The sequence below is a fragment of the Dendrobates tinctorius genome, unplaced genomic scaffold, assembly GCF_039654945.1.
Source record: "Dendrobates tinctorius isolate UK_male_01 unplaced genomic scaffold, ASM3965494v1 ptg000158l, whole genome shotgun sequence".
Classification (NCBI taxonomy): Eukaryota; Metazoa; Chordata; class Amphibia; order Anura; family Dendrobatidae; genus Dendrobates; species Dendrobates tinctorius.
The window spans coordinates 5,152,478-5,172,830 of record NW_027361825.1 but is presented as its reverse complement, the minus strand read 5'-3'; the positions used below and the strand labels follow the sequence as shown (position 1 = coordinate 5,172,830).

The 20,353-nt window shown below is 45.9% G+C and overlaps 1 protein-coding gene and 1 gene segment (V, D, J or C); one reads left to right on the top strand and one right to left on the bottom strand.

Annotated features, from left to right (window-relative positions):
• Positions 1-19,391, bottom strand: part of LOC141051796 (T cell receptor alpha variable 36/delta variable 7-like) — an 85,966-nt gene extending 66,575 nt beyond the window's left edge. Inside the window, exon 1 of the V gene segment in view lies at positions 19,088-19,391.
• PRRC2A (proline rich coiled-coil 2A) overlaps positions 18,820-20,353 on the top strand; it is a 54,174-nt gene continuing 52,640 nt past the window's right edge. For both annotated transcript variants that reach the window (XM_073548821.1, XM_073548820.1), the window contains exon 1: positions 18,820-18,979. The gene's annotated coding sequence lies outside the window, so the exon portion shown is untranslated. The remainder of the gene's footprint in view (positions 18,980-20,353) is intronic.

The window sequence follows — 20,353 nt, the reverse complement described above, 5'->3', positions numbered from 1 at the left end:
TAAAATAAAAAAAATTTATTTATTTCCATTTTCCCATTAGGGTTAGGGGTGTGTTGGGGTTAGGGTTGGAGTTAGAATTGGGGGGTTTCCTCTGTTTTGGCACATCAGGGGCTTTCCAAACATGACATGGCGTCCGATCTCAATTCCAGCCAAAAAAGTCAAATGGCGCTGCTTCCCTTCCGAGCTCTGCCATGCGCCCAAATAGTGGTTTACCCCCACATATGGGGTATCAGCGTACTCAGGACAAATTGCACAATAACTTTTGGGGTCCTGTTACTCTTGGGAAAATAAAAATTGGGGGTGAAAAGATCATTTTTGTGGAAAAAATATGATTTTTTTAATTGTACGGCTGTACGTTATAAACTTCTGTGAAGCCCTTGTGGGTTCAAAGTGCTCACCACATATCTAGATAAGTTTCGTCGGGGGTCTAGTTTCCAAAATGGGGTCACTTGTGGGGAGTTTCCACTGTTTAGGCACATCAGGAGCTCTCCAAACCTGACATGGCATCGGATCTGAATTCCAGCCAATTTCGCAGTGAAAAAGTCAAACGGCGCTCCTTCCCTTCTGAGCTCTGCCATGCGCCGAAACAGTGGTTCCCCCCACATATCAGGTATAAGCGTACTCAGGACAAATTGCACAATAACTTTTCCAGTCTAATTTCTCCTGTTACCCTTGGTAAGCATTCAAAAAATTCCTGTGAAGAACCTGAAGGGTTAATAAACTTCTTGAATGTGGTTTTGAGCACCTTGAGGGGTGCAGTTTTTAGAATGGTGTCACTTTTGGGTATATTCTATCATATAGACCTCTCAAAGTGACTTCAAATGTGATGTGGTCCCTAAAAATAAAATGGTGTTGGAACAATGAGAAATCGCTGGTCAACTTTTAACCCTTATAATTTCCTAACAAAAAAAAATTTGTTCCAAAATTGTGCTGATGTAAAGTAGACATGCGGGAAATGTTATTTATAAATTATTTTGTGCCACATAACTCTCTGGTTTAAGGGCATAAAAATTCAAAGTTTGAAAATTGCAAAATTTTCTAAATTTTTGCCATATTTCCTTTTTTTTTCATAAATAAACGCAAGTTACAGCGAAGAAATTTTACCACTAAAGTGAAGTAAAATATGTCATGAGAAAACATTCTCAGAATCGCTAGGATCCGTTGAAGCGTTCCTGAGTTATTACCTCATAAAGGGACAGTGGTCAGAATTGTAAAAATTGGCCCCGGAGTTAACGTCCAAACCACCCTTGGTAGTAAAGGGGTTAAGAAGTCTAGTTTCCAAAATGGGGTCACTTGTTGGGGGTTTCCACTGTTTAGGCACATCAGGGGCTGTCCAAACGCAACATGGCGTTCAATCTCAATTCCAGCCAATTCTGCGTTGAAAAAGACAAATGGTGCTCCTTTCCTTGCAAGCTCTGCCGTGTGCCCAAAAAGTGGTTTACCCCCACATATGGGGTATCGGTGTATTCAGGATAAATTGCACAATAAACTTTGAGGTTCATTTTCTCTTTTAACACTTGTGAAAATAAAAAAAAAATGGTTCTGAAGTAAATTTTTTGCAAAAAAAAAAAGTTAAATGTCCATTTTTTCCTTCCACGTTGCTTTAGTTCCTGTGAAGCACCTGAAGGGTTAATAATCTTCTTGAATGTAGTTTTGAGTACATTGAGAGGTGCAGTTTTTAGAATGATGTAACTTTTGGGTATTTTCTGTCATGGACACCCCTCAAAATGACTTTAAATGTGATGTGGTCCTTAACAAAAATGGTTTTGTACATTTTGTTATAAAAATGAGAAATCGCTGGTATACTTTTAACCCTTATAACTTCCTAACAAAAAAAAAATTTGGTTCCAAAATTGTGCTGATGTAAAGCAGACATGTGGGAAATGTTATTTATTAAGTATTTTGTGTGACACATCTCTCTGATTTAAGGGCATAAAAATGTAAAGTTTGAAAATTGCTAAATTTTCAAAATTATCGCCATATTTCCATTTTTTTCATAAATAAACACAAGACATATCGAAGAAATTTTACCACTAACATGAAGTAAAATATGCCATAAAAAAACAATCTCAGAATCAGCGGGATCCGTTAAAGCAGGGGTGGGGAACCTCAGGCCCCAGGGCCATTTACGGCCCTCGATGTCCTATTATCAGGCCCCCGAGCAGATTCTCATGGACTGCATTCTTGGGCAGTGAGCTGTATTTTGATTGCCACAAGCTCATTATTTCTTCTTGCTCTGTTAGCACACACACGCAGTGTTCACTACTGAACATTGAAGGGCATGCAATGAAAGATTAAGTCATGAAACCAGTGCCAGAGTCAGGATGCACTTTGTGGGCGGAGTTTGTACGCCCCCGAAGGATGGTATAAATATCCAAATGGCCCTTGTCAGAAAAAAGATTCCCCGCCCCTGCGTTAAAGCATTCCAGAGGTTCAGTGGTCAGAATTGTAAAAATTGGCCTGATCATTAAGCTGCAAAATGGCTCTGTCATTAAGGGGTTAAATGAAGGCTCATTCATCAATTAAAAAAAATTGTCAATTAATATTGTCTTTTAGGGCAAACTGAGCTGCTTCCTGAAGGGGTTAATAAATGTGGTCACAGAGCTGATTCTCTGCTTCCATCTTGTGGTAACGAGATAAATAGCAGCTTCCTAAACAAAGTTGTTTTCCAAACCATGAAAAAAATAATAAAAATTCCAAAAATGCTAACTATTTTTACATTGATAAACTATTTTGTATACGGAAATGGTCAGTAATATTGCATGGTTGCAGAAAAAATATATATCTGATTATCCATGGTCCCACACCCAAACAAAATAAGATTTGGCAGGGTCACAGAACAGCAAATCTAACAACTTTTCAGACTTTACAAAGTAATTTTCCGCCTACTAAAGCTCTAGATTCCCCTTTAATTGCACCTATAAATTATAATGCCAGTATAAGTGCCCCACAAACACTCTATGATGTCCACACAATTAATTCCTCCACACACATTACCCTCCACACGCACAGTATGATGACCCTAGTGTACCCCACCCATCAATTCCCCTGGAAAAGTATGGTGACCCCAACACAGTATGAGCCCCCAAATATGACTTCCACACAGCCCTCCATGCAGTATAATGGCCTCACACCTCACCACACTGTATAATGGCCCCTATACAGCCTTCCAAACAGTATGATGGATCCCACAAAAACCACACTGTACAATTGCTTGGATACAGTATAATGGCCCCCACATAGCCCTCCAAATATTATAAAAGCCCCCATATAGTATAATGGGCTACATATTGTGTACTGCAGCCCATAATCCTACAGTATACTGTACACCACAGTCCCCCATATAGTATAATGTAATCCCCATAGTACCCCATATAGTATAATGAAGACCCCATAGCCCTCCATATAGTATACTGCACTCCCCATAGTCCTCCATACAGAATAATGCATTTCCCTTAGTCCTCCATACAGTCCTTAGTCCTCCATACTGTAAAAAAAAAGTCCCACGCAGCAATGGCATAAAGTGAGACTAGGGACTTTTTTTTTTTTAAAGTGGTGGAGGAATACAGTGCGGAAGGATACCTACCTTCCGTCATTGTATTCCTGGAGCTGGTAGAGAACGGTAGCATCAGCTGATGCTGCTGTTCTCCACGCAAGATGGACGTGGGACCCTCGTGGACTTCTGCGGATCGGGGTAAGTATATTGGTGTTTTTTTATTTTGATATTTATTCCTCAGGCGACAATGGCTTCGGGGATCAAAGTGACAAGTGACAGTGAGTATGTACTCTATGTTATATGTACTGTATGTCTATATGTATGTATTGTATGTAGTATATATGTATGTTGCATGCATGTAGTATATATGCAGTGTATATGTAGTATGCATGTTGTATGTATGTAGCATGTATGTAGTATGTATGTTGCATGTAGTATATATGTAGTATGCATGTTGTATGTATGTAGCATGTATGTAGCATGTAAATTTTTATTTTTTTTTTATTTTTTTTTACATTCAACACATTAGCCGGATGATGGGACTACTACTGTCCCATCATTGGCTAATGTATCACTGTCATGGTAGCAGGCATCGCCCGATGGGACTTGTAGTCCCATCGGACGATGCCTGCACAGACTACCGGAGCTTGCACAGACCACCGGCAGGCCGGCACAGCCCCCCGGAGCCTGCACAGACCACTGGCAGGCCGGCACAGCCCCCCGGCAGGCCGGCACAGACCACCGGAGCCTGCACAGACCACCGGCAGGCCGGCACAGCCCCCCGGCAGGCCGGCACAGACCACTGGAGCCTGCACAGACCCCCCGGCAGGCCGGCACAGCCCCCCGAAAGGCCCGTACAGACCCCAGAGAGGCTGTACAAGGCAAAAATAGGGTTTTTCTTATTCCGATACCGGAAGTCCCATAGACTTGAATGGGACTTCCGGTATCGGAATCGGCGATACCCGATATTTTTTTTAGATCGGCCAATACCATCCGATCCGATACTTTTAAGTATCGGACGGTATCGCTCAACACTAAACAAGACACAATCAATCCTTTAACGAGTCTTGCAGTATGACTTAGGATAAAAGCCAAATCAGAATCTCAATATGCAGACACAGTGTTTCCGGCTATTGGCCCTCATCAGTGCAAAGTATGAGGCATCTACATAAAGGAAAACTATCTCTTTTGACACCCCATACAGTGGCGGATTATAATTTATATTTGGAATGATGCGTTGCATAATAACTAATTATGTATTAAGGGTGCGTGCACGTCTGTATTCAGCTGTGTAATGTAGAAGAAAGGGAAAAAGTGGGGAATGTGCTCTAGAAGTGGTGCTCTAGATAACTATGTGTTATTTTATGCAGAGACAAATCCTGGCTGGAAGAAGTGATGGCGGTCTGCGCTGGATGAAGAATAAAATGAAGATAAAGGACTTCAGCTAGAGATGTCACTATGTACAGAGCTCCTGTGTATAATGTCACTGGTGATCACTGTATTACCTGTACACCGACACTACATACGGAGCTCCTGTGCACAATGTCACCGGTGATCACTGTACTACCTGTACACTGACACTATATACAGTGCACAATGTCACCCGTGATCACTGTATTACCTGTACACTGACACTATATACAGTGCTCCTGTGTATAATGGCACTTCGTATTGTTGTTTTGTTTTAATTAATGATCAGTATGGTATTATTCGGTCACTATGTGGTGGTAATATGTTGTCTGGCTTGATGTGGCAGAATTTGTTCCTTGTATGTGATAGTATTTGGTTACTATGTGATGCTAATATGTGGTCTGGTCATGGTGTGGCAGTATGTGTTGCTTGTATGTTGTTGACAGGAAATATTATATAATTCTTATTGTTCCAATTACACCTACAGAGCTTCGGCTGCAGCTCCTTGGTTTCTGAACCACATGCGGCCCCTTTCCCCCATTGGTTTGAAAAGTACACTGAGCTCACCAACATCCCCCCTTCACAGCTGCATGCCCCTTCAGTCTGCCTGTGGAATTCTATACCACTCTTTCCCCCATCCTCGGGAATGTGGTTCATTATCAGCTGAGCTAGCCTTTGTTTAAAAGCACATGGTTTCGGAAGTTCCTTTGTTCCCTCAAACTTGAATATATTAACGCAGATTGGGCATGGATGCAGGAAACGTATATGTCATGATCCCTGTGCAGGTTTTTGACCTGCACGCCAGGGGTTAATGTCTTGAGTCCAGTGCAGGCTTTGACCTGCACACCTGGGGTTAATTATTGTGGCCTCTCTTTGGTTCGGGGAGAACTTCTTATAGCCCTGTGAAGCTCCAATCCCCGTCAGTTATACTTTTGCCCTTGGCCGAGTGTGGTGACCCCTGTGTGCCTGTGCCTTGTGCCTGTCTTCTAGCTTGCTTCTATGGTTCTGACCTGGTTCTGTCCCCCGTTGTGCGTTTGCCTTTTGATTTTGTACTGTGTATCTGCTTCTCTGATTTCTGACTCCTGCTACATCCTGATATCCATGCTGTCTAATCCTTTGGTACTGTTGTGCTATTTCATGCTTTGACCCCGGCCTGATCTGGTTTACGTCCCTGTCTATGCCCCTTGGTAACTTTGTCCCGTAGTTACCCTTACAGAAGTTTTCCTTCAGCTCCTAGCTCTCTGGAGCTTAGGCCATGCCCCCAGCAGTCATGTGCTTCAAGTCCTGTTTGTCTGAAGCACGCATTTTCTCCGCTGCTGCCCCGCTCCACAGGTATCTTTGAGCACAGTTTGTCTTACTCAGGACACGTGCACTGGCTCAGTAAGCATGTGCAGTGCGGTGTTCTTGACATTATAACTGACCGTGAACTCCCCCCCCCCCCTTCTGCAGCATGGACCCTATGCATGCTTTATCTGAGCAGGTGAAATGCTTGACTCAGTCGCTGCAGAAGCTAATTTTGGAGCACCAAACTCTGGCCCAGTCCCAACGGCAGGTAGCGGACTCAGTTCAGGGGGCGCTTTCCGCAGGGTTTCAGCAGGTGGGGGCTAGAGATGTAATTTTAGTCCCACCCGAATCCCCGGTTAAGTTATCGGATATGTTTGCTGGTAACAGAAGTGAATTTAGAGTGTTTAAGGAGGGCTGTAAGCTCTTTTTCTCCTTGAGACCCCGCTCCTCTGGGGATGAGAAACAGAGGGTGGAGGTGGTTATGTCCCTGCTTAGGGGGGCCCAGCAAACCTGGGCGTTTCCTCTTTCCTCTCCTGCCCCGGAGAGAATGACTGTGGATGCGTTTTTTTTGAGGCCTTAGGGCATATTTACGATGAGCCGGAGTGTGTTTGGCTGAGGACAAGGTGTTGAGTGTCTGTCAGGGGAAGCACTTGGCCAAGTGGTTCTGTTCTGAATTTAGACGTTGGGCAACTGAGGATTCTTGGAGTGATGCCGCCCTTCGGGGGTTGTTCCTGTGTGAACGTCTGATGATGCCCTGGCACTTTATCCTTCACCTGACTCCCTGGAGGATGCCATGACCCAAGCAGTTCGCATGGATCGCAGACTGCGGGCAAGAGGCATTATGCAACTTGAAACATTGTTATTCTCCAGTGGAGGTGAGACCTGGACTCCTCCTGTGGCTATGGAGGTGAGCGCTGTCACCTGTGAGAAGGAAAGAAGACGCCGCCGGGAAAAGCAGTTGTGCTTCTATTGTGGTGAATCTGGAAATTGGAAGGACTGCCCCTCCTGTCCGTCATCCTCCAAGGTGGTGAGAAACGACTAGGTCTGGGTAGTAGTCGAGGAGGCTACCCAGACCTTCAGGTACATTTTTCCTTACAAAAATTGTGCTTCAGGTGGAACTGGAACTTGGTGATGATCCTATTCAGACTACCGACTTTGTTGACTGTGGTTCTGCTGTTAACCTGATAGATACCCGGATTATGACTCTTAATAAGATAGGGACAGTCAGGCTTCAGGATCCTGTTAAACTTGTGGCAATTGACTCATCACCTCTTACTCGGGACGGTATCTGTTTCAGGTCTGAACTTTTTTCTCTGAAAGTGGGTCCAACTCATGTGGAAAAACTAAGCTGTCTTGTGTTATATAACTTCCCTGTGGGACTGGTACTGGGAATGCCTTGGCTTCAACACCATAATCCTACCATTGATTGGGTAACAGGGGAGATCACTCAATGGGGAAGCAAAGATAAATGTTGTAACCTGGGACCTCTTGTTAACTCTGTTAAATCCGTATCTGTGTCGTTTGTCGGTCTGGAAGGTATTCCGGAGTACCTGAAGGATTTCGAAGACGTGTTTTCCGAAAGCGAGGTTGAGGCTCTGCCACCAAATAGACCCTACAATTGTGCCATTGATTTACTGTAGTACCCGGAGCCAAGTTACCTAAGGCTCGGTTGTACAATTTGTCTGGGCCAGAGGGCCAAGCCATGAATGAGTACATAGCTGAGAGTCTCCACAAAGGGCATATCAGACCTTCTGTTTCACCCGTGAGTAGGATTCTTCTTCGTGAAGAAGAAAGATGGTGGTTTGTGGCCGTGCCTCGACTTTCGGAAACTTAACAAGATAACGGTTAGGAACACTTACCCGTTTCCCCTCATTCCAGACTTATGTAACTAGTTATCTGGGGCAGAATGGTTCTCCAAATTAGATCTCCGGGGGGCCTACAACCTGATAAGGGTTCGGGCAGGGGACAAGTGAAAAACGTCATTCCTCACATCAGAAGGACTCTTTGAAAACCTGGTTATGCCGTTTGGGTTAACTAATGCCCCCGCTATTTTCCAGAACTTTATCAATGTTGTATTTTCTGACCTGATAGGCTGTTTTATTATGATTTATTTGGATGACATTTTGGTATATTCCTTGGACAGTCAGTCTCACTTGCAACATCTACGGACAGTTCTCCAGAGACTCAGGGAGAACCAATTGTTTGTTAAATTGGAAAAATGTTCGTTTTTCGTACAGGAACTGTCTTTTTTGGGACTGATTGTGTCCTGTGTGGGGTTTCGTATGGATTCTAAGAAGGTGCTGGAGATCGCAGACTGGGTTCAGCCTCGTGATCTCAAGGGGCTCCAGCACTTTTTGGGATTTGTGAACTATTACAGGAGATTCATTAAAGGTTTTTCACAAGTGGTTAAACCACTCACGGATCTTACCCAGAAGGGGGCAGGTGTAAAAAATTGGTTGGGACTTGCTAAGGAGTCCTTCTCAGCTCTTAAGAAATGTTTCATGTCCGCCCCGGTGTTGGTTCAGCCAGACCCATCCAAACCATTTATTGTGGAGGTGGATGCTTCTGAAGTGGGGGTGGGGGCAGTGTTGTCCCTGGATCTGGCCACCCTTACTAATCTCAAACCCTGTGCCTTCTTCTCTTGCACCGAAACTATGATGTAGGCAATAGAGAGCCCTTTGCGGTCAAGCTGGCATTCGAAGAATGAAGGCACTTTTTGGAAGGGGCAGCTCATTATTATGAGTGGCGGAAGGCACTAAATAAAAAATGTAAATAAAGTGCGTTCGCCACTCGGGGTCCACCGTGCAGTAGATGTTAAAACCGCTGCTAGGTGAAGGCAGAGAAAACAGGCGGTAGTGTGCACAGGGTTAGATATCATCCAGGTGCACTTAAGCAATCTCTGTTGAATTCACAGAGCTGCTATAGCAAATGATAAATGTATCCACGCTGAACCTGTTAGAGACACAGGGACTCAGCGGCACACAAACGGTAAATGGTCACCTGAGTAGTTAAAATGACGGCACTACATCCATATAAACCTACAGTAAATACTTGTGAACAGCGTTGCAACCGCGAATGCACACTAACGCTGCTACAGCAGCGGGGCATGGAGAATGCCGCAGGGTAACACCGCAGTAAAAGCAAGCGCGATGTAGACACTAGCAGGTGTGCTTGTGGAGCAATGGCGCGCTGGCGCTAATACTGGCTATAACTCATTCCCTCACACAATCGTAATATCATAGGAATGGGGTTTCAAATGAGTCATTCACCAGATCATGCATCCATCAACAAACACACAGCAGCAAGTATGACTATACTAGCGCATGGCGGAACAGCCATGCGCACTTTTTATAGCAAAAGGGACCTTCCGGAAGTCTCCAGAACTCTGAGCTGAACCAATGGAATTAGGAGCAGGACCTGAGCACCTTACTTCCGAACACCAATGAGAACTCGTTTCACGAGCATGCTCAGAAGACGGAAAGAAGGACTTAGCCTCTGGAGAGAGTTGCTGTAAGGCAATCTGCTCTGCAATATCTTCTGCAGTAGACAATGAGCAGGAGACTGCAGAATGTGAGGGTCTAGATTCCTGCATAGTAAGGGCAGAAATCTGACTCCTAACACTCACCCACTGTTATCACGGATCACAAAAATATGGCATACCTTGAATCTGCTAAGAGGCTTACTCCTAGAAAAGCCCGTTGGTCACTTTTTTTTTCACAATTTTAATTCTCCATTACTTTTCGACCGGGGTCCAAAAATGTTAAAGCAGATGCCCTGTCCAGAAGTTTTGAACCGGTGTCTCCCCGCGAGCCGCTGCCCTCCATTCTTCGCCCAGGAGTGGTAGTGGCGGGGGCCTTGTCAGAGTTGGAACAAGAAATTTTGAGGGCTCAGTTCCTAGCTCCGGCGGCCAGGCCAGGGGATAAATTGATGGTTCCAGATTTATTGCGGCCTAGACTTCTGCAGGAGTTTCACGAGTCTAGGCTGAGTGCTCATCCCGGTATCACAGCTACTAGAGAGGCAGTAGCCAGGGTTTTTTGGTGGCCTTCACTTGGGTCTGATGTCAAGAAATTAATTTCCGCTTGTGGAGTTTGTGCCCGTTCCAAAAGCTTGCATAACCGGCCGGCTGGGGAACTCATACCTTTACCGGTTCCTGATAGGGCATGGACTCATCTCTCCATGGACTTTATTACCGGTCTTCGACCTTCCAGGGGCAATACCGTGATCTGGGTGGTGGTGGACAGGTTTTCGAAACAGGCCCATTTCATTCCCTTGGCAGCATTACCCTCAACAGAAACATTGTCAAGGTTGTTTGTGCTGCATGTGGTCCGATTGCATGGGGTACCCCTGAATGTTGTGTCTGACAGAGGTGTGCAGTTTGTGGCCAAATTTTGGAGGGCATTCTGTTAAAAATTAGGCATCTCACTCTCCTTCTCGTTGGCATATCACCTGGAGAGTAATGGTCAGAGGGAACGCACCAATCCCTTGAACAGATTCTCAAGTGTCTGACCTCCGCCAGACAGGAGGATTAGTGTCAAGTGTTACCCGGTCGCTTTTAACAACCGGGTGAGTCAATCCACCAACATGTCTCCAGTCATGATCAATTATGGGTTTAATCCTCATTTTGGGGAGTTTTCACGGTTGGATTCCGGTTGTCCAGGGGCGGAGGGATCCGTTCAATGGTTAAAAAACCTCTGGGCTGAAGTCCAGCGTAATATCTCTCAGGCCCAGGGGAGGTATAAATATTTTGCTGACAAATAGAGAGCCCCAGGACACATGTTTCAGGTGGGGGAGAAGGTTTGGCTTTCCACACGTAACATCAACTTGAAGGTACCATCAGCTAAATTGGGACCAAAATTCATTGGTCCATACGAGATTGTGGAGATAGTCAACCCAGTTGCATATAGGTTGCATCTCTCCACCTCCTTAAAAATATCCACTGTGTTCCATAAATCTCTGTTGAAACCCGTGGGGTCTGTCAAGGAGGACTCAGAGTCTGTTGTTCCTCCAGTGTGGGTGGAGGGTCACTTGGAGTATGAGGTTGGACATACTGTGGACTTTTGGCGGGTGAGACGCTCCTTGCAGTACCTGGTCCACTGCAAGGGATATGGACCGGAGGATCGCTCATGGGTCCCTGTTCACTCGGTACATGCAGATCGCCTGGTTCGGGCTTTCCATGCCAAATACCCAGGGAAGCCTGGGGGTCCAGCGGCCCCCCCGTTGAGAGGGGGGTACTGTCATGATCCCACTGCAGGTTTTTGAACTGTACGCCAGGGGTTAATGTCTTGAGCCCAGTGAAGGCTTTGACCTGCACACCTGGGGTTAATTATTGTGGCCTCTCTTTGGTTCGGGGAGAGCCTCTTATAGCCCTCTGAAGCTCCAATCCCCGTCAGTTTTACTTTTGCCCTTGGCTGAGTGTGGTGACCCCTGTGTGCCTGTGCCTTGTGCCTGTCTTCTAGCTTGCTTCTATGGTTCTGACCTGGTTCTGTCCCCCGTTGTGAGTTTGCCTTTTGATTCTGTACTCTGTATCTGCTTCTCTGGTTTCTGACTCCTGCTACATCTCGAAGTCCGTTTTGTCTAATCCTTTGGTACTGTCGTGCTATCTCGTGCTTTGACCCCGGCCTGATCTGGTTTACGTCCCTATCTATGCCCTTTGGTAACTTTGTCCCGTAGTTACCCTGCTTGGAGTTTTCCTTCAGCTCCTTGTTCTCTGGAGCTTAGGCCACGCCCTCAGCAGTCACGTGCTTCAGGTCCTGTTTGTCTGAAGCACGCATCTTCACCGCTGCTGCCCCGCTCCACAGGTATCTTTGAGCAGTTTGTCTTACTCAGGACACGTGCACTGGCTCAGTGAGCAAGTGCAGTGCGGTGTTCTTGACAGTATATATTTGGAATATGCTTGATCAAAGCTATTCACCACAGTGTTTTGCGATCTCCTTGCTCACCAGAAACTCAGAAACGGGTATATGCTTCCCCATAATACCTAGAGATATGAGGTTTTGTCTCAAATGCAAGATGATTTTGTAAGCAGACATATAATACTTCCGTCATCCCTCTACGAGCTTCCCCCCAAGAGTTATGACCAATAGAAGGTTTTTCATAACTTTCCAAAAGGGGCGTATCCAAGACAGGGGCAGTCGCTAAGTTTATGAGCCAACGATAAAACAGGAACAGCCATTTTGCAGGGTGTTCAGTACCTGGGGGAGGACAGCTATTTACCATCCATGCTGTGGACTGAGGCTGTGTGCACACGTGTTTTTTTTGCGCTTTCGCGGCGGTTTTCCGCTGCGGAATCGCTGCAAAAACACAAAGAAAACGCATCCCATGCAATCCTATGGGATTCCGCAATGATGTGCTAATGCTGCGGATTTTTCCGCTGCGAAATCGCATAGCGGAAAAATCCACAGCATGCCCATTCTTTTTGCGGAATCGCGTCGATTCCGCACTCATAGGAATGTATTGATCCGCTTACTTTCCGCATATGGCTATGCCCACCAAGCGCAAAGTAAGCGGATCATGTGCGGATGGTACCCAGGGCCTAGAGGAGAGGAGACTCTCTCCTCCAGGCCCTGGGTACCATAATCCTGTAAAAAACAAAATAAAAAATAGAAATATAATCACCCTCCAGCGACCCCCAAAATCCTTCCTGCCTCTCACCACGCTCCCAGTAATGCTTTGCGCAAAGGACCGCTGATGACGTCGCGCTCTCGCGAGCGTGACGTCATCTCAGGTCCTTCGCGCAAAGCATTACGGGGACCGGAAGATGCCGGGAGCGCTGCAGAGCAATAGGGGGCCGTCAGAAGGTGAGAATAACAATATATATATATATTTTTATTATTTTAACATCCTATCTATCACATTTCCAAGCAATGCTAATCACTTGGAATGCGCAAGCATTCCACAAGCGAAAAACACTTCCAAAACGCTTGTTTTTCGCCGGAAAAACGCATGCGGATTCGCATGCGTTTTACCCGCGGTGGGAGTGCGGAAATGTTGCGGAAATTTGCGCAGCATTTCTGCAACGTGGGTACTTAGCCTGAATCTTTGCCTTTAGGACCCCTCCCCCCTCCTCCACATGGCGTGCCACTGACTGATAAATGTAAGTTCATCTTTTAATCCATTTTTATTTTGTAATTGCCTGTATATACTGTAACTTGTCTCATTTGTAACATCTTTTATATTTTTGTAAACATTGCCTACATTTTCTGGAGTAAATCTAAAAAATTTACTAGTTTTGTTTTCCTTGCTCTATAAACGTACTGCCACTTCCCCATGCTAAAACTACGCTACCATGGGGGTTGGCTCCTGACCTGGTATTGATTTTAATGTAGAACGAGGAGCTGGTAGCAGCAAAGTGTGTTCTGGTGTATTTGGGAGATTCATGCAGTCACGGAACGGAGGTTTTACATGTGTATTTCCTGCCTAAGACTGGGGATATACATACCACCCTCACTGCAGAGTGTCCAATAGCCAGTACACAGCAAGGCAGCCTTTCTAACGACTACTTACCCTAGGTGTAGTTCCCTGAGTGACCTGAGGGTAAGGTGGGCGCCAGAGAGCTGCAAGTTCCTAAACCGGAACTGGAAAGTGGTATATAATAAATCCCTGACAAACTGGGGGCAACTAAAAACCCCATGGTTCATGACAGTTGTATTAATGGTCATTTTAAACAATGTACGTGACTCATTCCCTTACAGAAAAAAACTAAAAATAGATATTTTAAGAAACATTTAATAGGTTAGAGTAGAGTAGGGTCCGGCCAAAAGAGTCTGCTTTGTCGTTGTGGTGGCTATAAAATATTTTCACCAAAAACAGAAGCTGCTGGCTATGCATGTGATCTGATGTTCGATGGAAACTGCTAATATGTGATTAGTGCAGAAGTGTAGTTCTTCCAAGAGTGGACGGTGCGACTGTGAAAGGTTCAAAGGGTCCGTAATTTTGTCAATATGGGGCCCTGAAATTTCTGGTGGCAGCCCTGCACCTCCATACAGTATAATGCACTCCCATCAGTCCTCCATACAGTATAATGCACTCCCCATAGTCCTCCATACAATATAATACACTCCACACAGTCCTCCATATAGCACAATGCCTCCCCATAGTACAATGCATAGTCTATGCAGTATAGTGTACTCCCCATAGTCCTCTATACAGCATTATGGCCACCACAATGTACTCAGTGATTAATACTCACCTTTCCTCCTCATTCCCCCGCTGCTCCGGTCTCGACAGCGAGCATTCTGAGCACCTGTACATCTCAGCACAGTGGGCGTCATGTAGTGACGTCATTGTGCCCGCTGCGCTGAGACATCAGACGCCGAGGAAGAATAATGGAGGAGGAAGCGTCACCTGGCACCCTCTTTCATCATTAACTTCAACTGTATGGGTATTCAGGAAGCCAATACAGTTGAACTTACGATGATGGGCGGAGGGCCCTCCGGGTCCCATGCCCCACAGAAGCTATGTGGGCTGCCGCCACTGGGTACCACTCTAAGGCTGAATAAATGAGGGAGTGCTGCAATACACGATATAACCTAAGAAATGCTGATGCTGTTTCTGTATTATTCTCCGGAAAATGACCCAAAACATCCAGCCAATGTCGTATAAAACGAGGAGTCCTGGAAGTGATGATCCAGCCACGTAGAGCCCTGGTCTCATATCAACCATTCGCTCTGGGATCACATGACAGAAGAATCCACACCAGCCTCATAAACAGAAGATCTGGGGTCAGTTCGCAGAGATATTTGATAAAACCTTCTGCCGAGATCCTTCAATAACTGTGTGAACGTGACAAATTGATAAAATAAACAATTAACACTACTATTACTGAAAATTTCTTATTTTGCAGAATTTTTTCAACACCTAAAACTTTTGCACAGCCCTGTATTTATGTATATACCCATCATTACATGGTGTCTGATTCACAGCCTTTACTTTGCTCTATGTGGTGATGTACTTTACAGTCATTAAACCACCATCGCTTGTAGTCCGAGGGGCGATGGAGGGATGTGGCTTGTCCCCAATAAATTTCTGAGAACTATCCATAAAGTTACCATGTGAGTCACAATGCTACCGACAAGAAAAATCACCAAAACAAAGAACATAGGTGAAAATAAGCAGAAATATTGTCATATAAAAGGTACTGAAGTTACTACATGACTCCTTCTTGATGTTGTGGGGGCGGAGGTTGAATACATGTGTGGACACAAAATGTGACTTCTGTGCTGCATCTGAGCTAATACTGCAACCATCAAGTATCTGAGTCAATACTGTAACCAAGCATCTGAGCCACTACGGTAACCATCAAGCATCTGAGCCAATACTGTAACCATCAGGAATCTAAACCAATACTGTAACTATCGAGTATCTGAGCCAATACTGTAACCATCAAGCATCTGAGCCACTACTGTAACCATCAAGCATCTGAGCATCACGCATCTGAGACAATACTGTAACCATTGAGTATCTGAGCCAATACTGTCAGGGATCCAATTTCACGATCCCACCTTCAGTTCCTGGTTTGGAATTGCCTCTCTCTCTCAGTAAGGGAACTACACCTAGGATAACCAGTCGTCAGAAGGGTTGCCTGGTCGTGTACTGGCTATTGGGTACTCTGCAGGGAGGGCGGTATGTCCCCAGTCTCAGGCGGGTAATACACACATAATAACCTCCGTCCGTCACTGCCAGAGTCTCCCCAAATACCCCAGGACACACTTTGCTGCCACCAGCTCCTAGTTCTGATATTAAAATGAATATCGGGTCAGTAGCCAACCCAACAGTGTGAATTTAGCCCAGAGGACGTGGTGGTACGTTTAGAGCAAGGAAAACGAAGCTAGTAAATTTTTATAGATTTACTTCAGAAAAGATAGGCAGTGTTTACAAAAATATAAAAAGATGTTACAAATGAGACAATTACAATATGTACAGGCAATTACAAAATAACATGGATTAAAAGAATATATTTACATATGTCAGTCAATGACACGCCATGTGGATGAGGGAAAGGGGCGCCTTCCCCAAGGGAAAGTGGTTCATCGGCACAGTTGTCTCTTAGCTGGCACCCAGGGCAAATGACCCCCCTTTGTCTGGGCCTCTGAGCATTATACCTTTGGCCCAAAACTAAGGGTGTTCCCCCTGGATGACTTCACGGGGTGGGCTGAGCTATGGAATGCACTCCCCTTTTCAGAAGTTACTAAACCCTTATGAGAATCATAACTCTGGCCGTGAGGCTCGTAGGGTGACGGCAGGACTGCCAATTTTCTTATTATACCAAGCAAGAACGATCTGCTGGCTAGGGGAAGGCAGGAACCCTTTTCTCAGTTCCTGAGGCGCGCATAAGCCGGAAAACGTCACTGTGGATAGCTTTCATGATGTAGATCCCAAAATATAGGTTTCCTACTTCCACGCCTAGTCTGCGATAATATATACTAGTTTAGAGGGACAAACAGATTCCCAAAACAGTGTGCTCTTGTACACGGCTGAGTGACCTGAGCATAAACACATTCCTGAGGGAGGGGGGAAAGAGTGAGATAGAATTACACAGTGATGGCAAGGAGATGAGGAGTTGGACTCTGCAGCTTGTGTGTACTGTACAACCTAATGGGGGGGAAGAGCAGCATGTGTATCCCAGTAGATGCAGTGGAAAGTTCTGTAGGTGAACTCGAACCCCTGGAAAATGGTTCATATTTTCATGACAGTAACCATCAAGTATCTGAGCCAATACTCTAACCACCAAGCATCTGAGCCAATACTGTAACCATCAAGCATCTAAGCCAACACTGAAACCATCATGCATCTAAGCCAATACTGTAACCACCAAGCAACTGAGCTAATACTGTAAGCACCAAGCAACTGAGCCAATACTGTAAGCATCTAAGCCAATACTGTAACCATCATACATCTAAGCCAATACTGTAACCATCAAGCATCTGAGCCAATACTGTAACCAAACATCTGAGCCACTACTGTACCCATCAAGCATGAGCCAATACTGTAAACACCAAGCATCTAAGCCAATACTGTAACCATCAAGCATCTAAGCCAATACTGTAACTATCAAGCATTTGAGTCAATACTGTAACCACCAAGCATCTAAGCCAATACTGTAACCACCAAGTGAGCCAATACTGTAGCCATCAGACACATGAGCCAATACTGTAGCTACCAAGCATCTAAGCCATAACTGTAACCATCAAATATCTGAGTCAATACTGTAACCACCAAGCATCTAAGCCAATACTGTAACCATGAAGCATCTAAGCCAATACTGTAACCATCAAGCATCTGAGCCAATACTGTACCATCAAGCATCTAAGCCAGTACTGTAACTAAGTATGTGAGACAATACTGTAACCACCAAGCATTTATTCCACTACTGTAACCACCAAGTGAGCCAATACTGCAGCCATCAGACACCTGAGCCAATACTGTAGCTACCAAGCATCTAAGCCAATACTGTAACCATCAAGCATCTGAGTCAATACTGTAACCACCAAGCATCTAAGCCAATACTGTAAACACCAAGCATCTAAGCCAATACTGTAACCATCAAGCATCTAAGCCAATACTGTAACTATCAAGCATTTGAGTCAATACTGTAACCACCAAGCATCTAAGCCAATACTGTAACCACCAAGTGAGCCAATACTGTAGCCATCAGACACCTGAGCCAATACTGTAGCCATCAGACATCTGAGCCAATACTGTAGCTACCAAGCATCTAAGCCAATACTGTAACCACCAAGTAAGTGAGCCAATACTGTAGCCATCAGACATCTGAGCCAATACTGTAGCTACCAAGCATCTAAGCCAATACTGTAACCATCAAGCATCTGAGCAAATACTGTACCATCAAGCATCCGAGTCGATACTGTAACCACCAAGCATCTAAGCCAATAGTGTAACCACCAAGTATGTGAGACAATACTGTAACCACCAAGCATTTATGCCCCTACTGTAACCATCAAGCATCTGAGCCAATACTGTACCACCAAGCATCTAAGCCAATACTGTAACCACCAAGTATGTGAGACAATACTGTAACCACCAAGTATGTGAGACAATACTGTAACCACCAAGCATTTATGCCACTACTGTAACCACCAAGCATCTGAGCCAATACTGTGACCAACAAATAACAAGGAGCAATATTCTGGGATTGCAGAAGATGCGACCTGTGACACTTCCTACTCTGGAGATTTGTTGCTGCTTATTTTATTTTTTTTTCAGTCAGTTATTGTACCAAACCTAATAAAAAGAGGTTCTGAAGCAGATGAGGCCGTGCTAAGCCCCACACTATAAAAACAGAAAGTCCCTGCACATCACAGATGCTCTGCCTATACTTCAGCTGCTCTACTGTTCGTGGGGGACATACAAACATGGCCGCGTCAGCATCACCACAGACAAGGATTATGATTTGCGTTCCAAGCCTCTGTGTGAGCAGTAACACGTTTAATGACAACAATAATGTTGATTGGCTGAGAAGAGCTGAGCCTCCGTGTAATTGGCCGACGAGTAATTTACGTTCTAGACCTGCCTTTGATTTTTGACCAATCAGCACTAAATGTTGCGCAAATACCGCCCACGACCAATCAGAGGCCCTGGAATGCTTGTGACGTCGCCCCCAACGGTCTGCGGGCCTCCTTCCTCCATCTTGTCATTAGTCCCCCTCCCCCATCGAGCTACAAGGCAAACAGGGGGGGAAAAGACAATCCGCCGCCATCCTTCTCCCGGCTGCCTTTCCCCATCCCGAACACCCGCTCATCGGAACCCCCTCACCCGGCGCGTCGAGCCCAGGTGGGTATGGGGTCCGGGATAGTGGCCGCGGTGGCCTCCGCCAGGGCCAGTGCTGCTGTTTCTAGTCATAAGAGACGTAGTGTCGCCATTTTGTTTTCCGCTTGTCACCTGCATCCTTGTCCTGGCTCCCTGACCTCCCCATCATCTCCATCACTGGTACCCGGCCATTTCCTGCCGTGGTGACGCCCTCCCCTGGGTCACTGACGAGTATCGGCAGCAGCTCGCTTTACGGCACTTTGCTGTATTTCCCCTTTTCTTCTTCCCTACTGCTGTTCTGCTGGTGGCAGGCGGTGTAGATGCGTTATTGCTTCGTGGTCTCCATTACAGTCCAGCCTGCTATTGTCTCTGGTAGCAGCCAATGATGTGTCTGGGTGGTCCTTAGCGGCGCAGCCATTACTGGGTCTTCTGTGATTTTTCGCTCTTTTAGAGAAGTGTCGCCCCTCTGTTACTCCTCCTGGAAATGCATCGACTTGGGTGTCACCGCTCTCATTGGACGGCATCATAGACACATCTCCTTGACCAGGGATCGGTACCGCCCTGTTGTCTGCATATCCAGGAGGAATAACAGAGGAGCGTCACTAGAGTCCTGAGAACTGGGGAGGATTTATCATGTGGGGTGGATCGGTCCTCGCTCTAAGCAGAGGCTCCAGCCCCCCCGTATGTGTCCCCCATAATAAAGGCCTGTGCTTCCCATGAAATAATTGTTCTGGAGCCTGGATTACGGTGCAGTGTGCCACCCCTCTGTTATTCCTCTGGGAAATGTCAGATAATAAATAACAGCTTTATAAAAGGATTGGTAACGACAAGTTGTCACATTTCCTGGAAAAGCTATTGAGGAATGGTGCAATGCAGCTATTGTGGGGCTACAAGTGTTTAGTAAAAGCTCCGAAGAGTGGACCAGGCTGTGAAGGGGCACCGGATGGTGATTTGGGGGACGGAAAGAACACTGTGGCTCGCTATGGACGGGGGGGGGGGGGGAGGTGGCGTCTGTTGACCTTGGAGGCACGGGGTGGGGGGGCGGCGACTGAAGACGTGTGAGGGTTGAGGATGCTCTTTCCCTACCCCCCCCCCCGAACCTTCCCCCCACACAATCCCACCTCTCACCTGCCCCCCCCCCCCCCGTGCTCCTAAAATAAAAAGCACGTACTGCCCAACAAAATCCCCTCCTGCCCCCGTCCCGCTCTCCTGCTTTCCTCTTCCAGCTGGAGATTTCAGGCCGTCACTGCCAGTTGTTGGATGTTTTTTTTACAATTTTGTCCAAGGTTGAAATTTCTGCAGATGGTTTTATGACGGAATTTGCCTTCATTCCTGTAAGAAAATATCAAGTGCCGTGCCCACCCCAGGACTGTGATGGACAGGTGGTTCTGCAGCGCA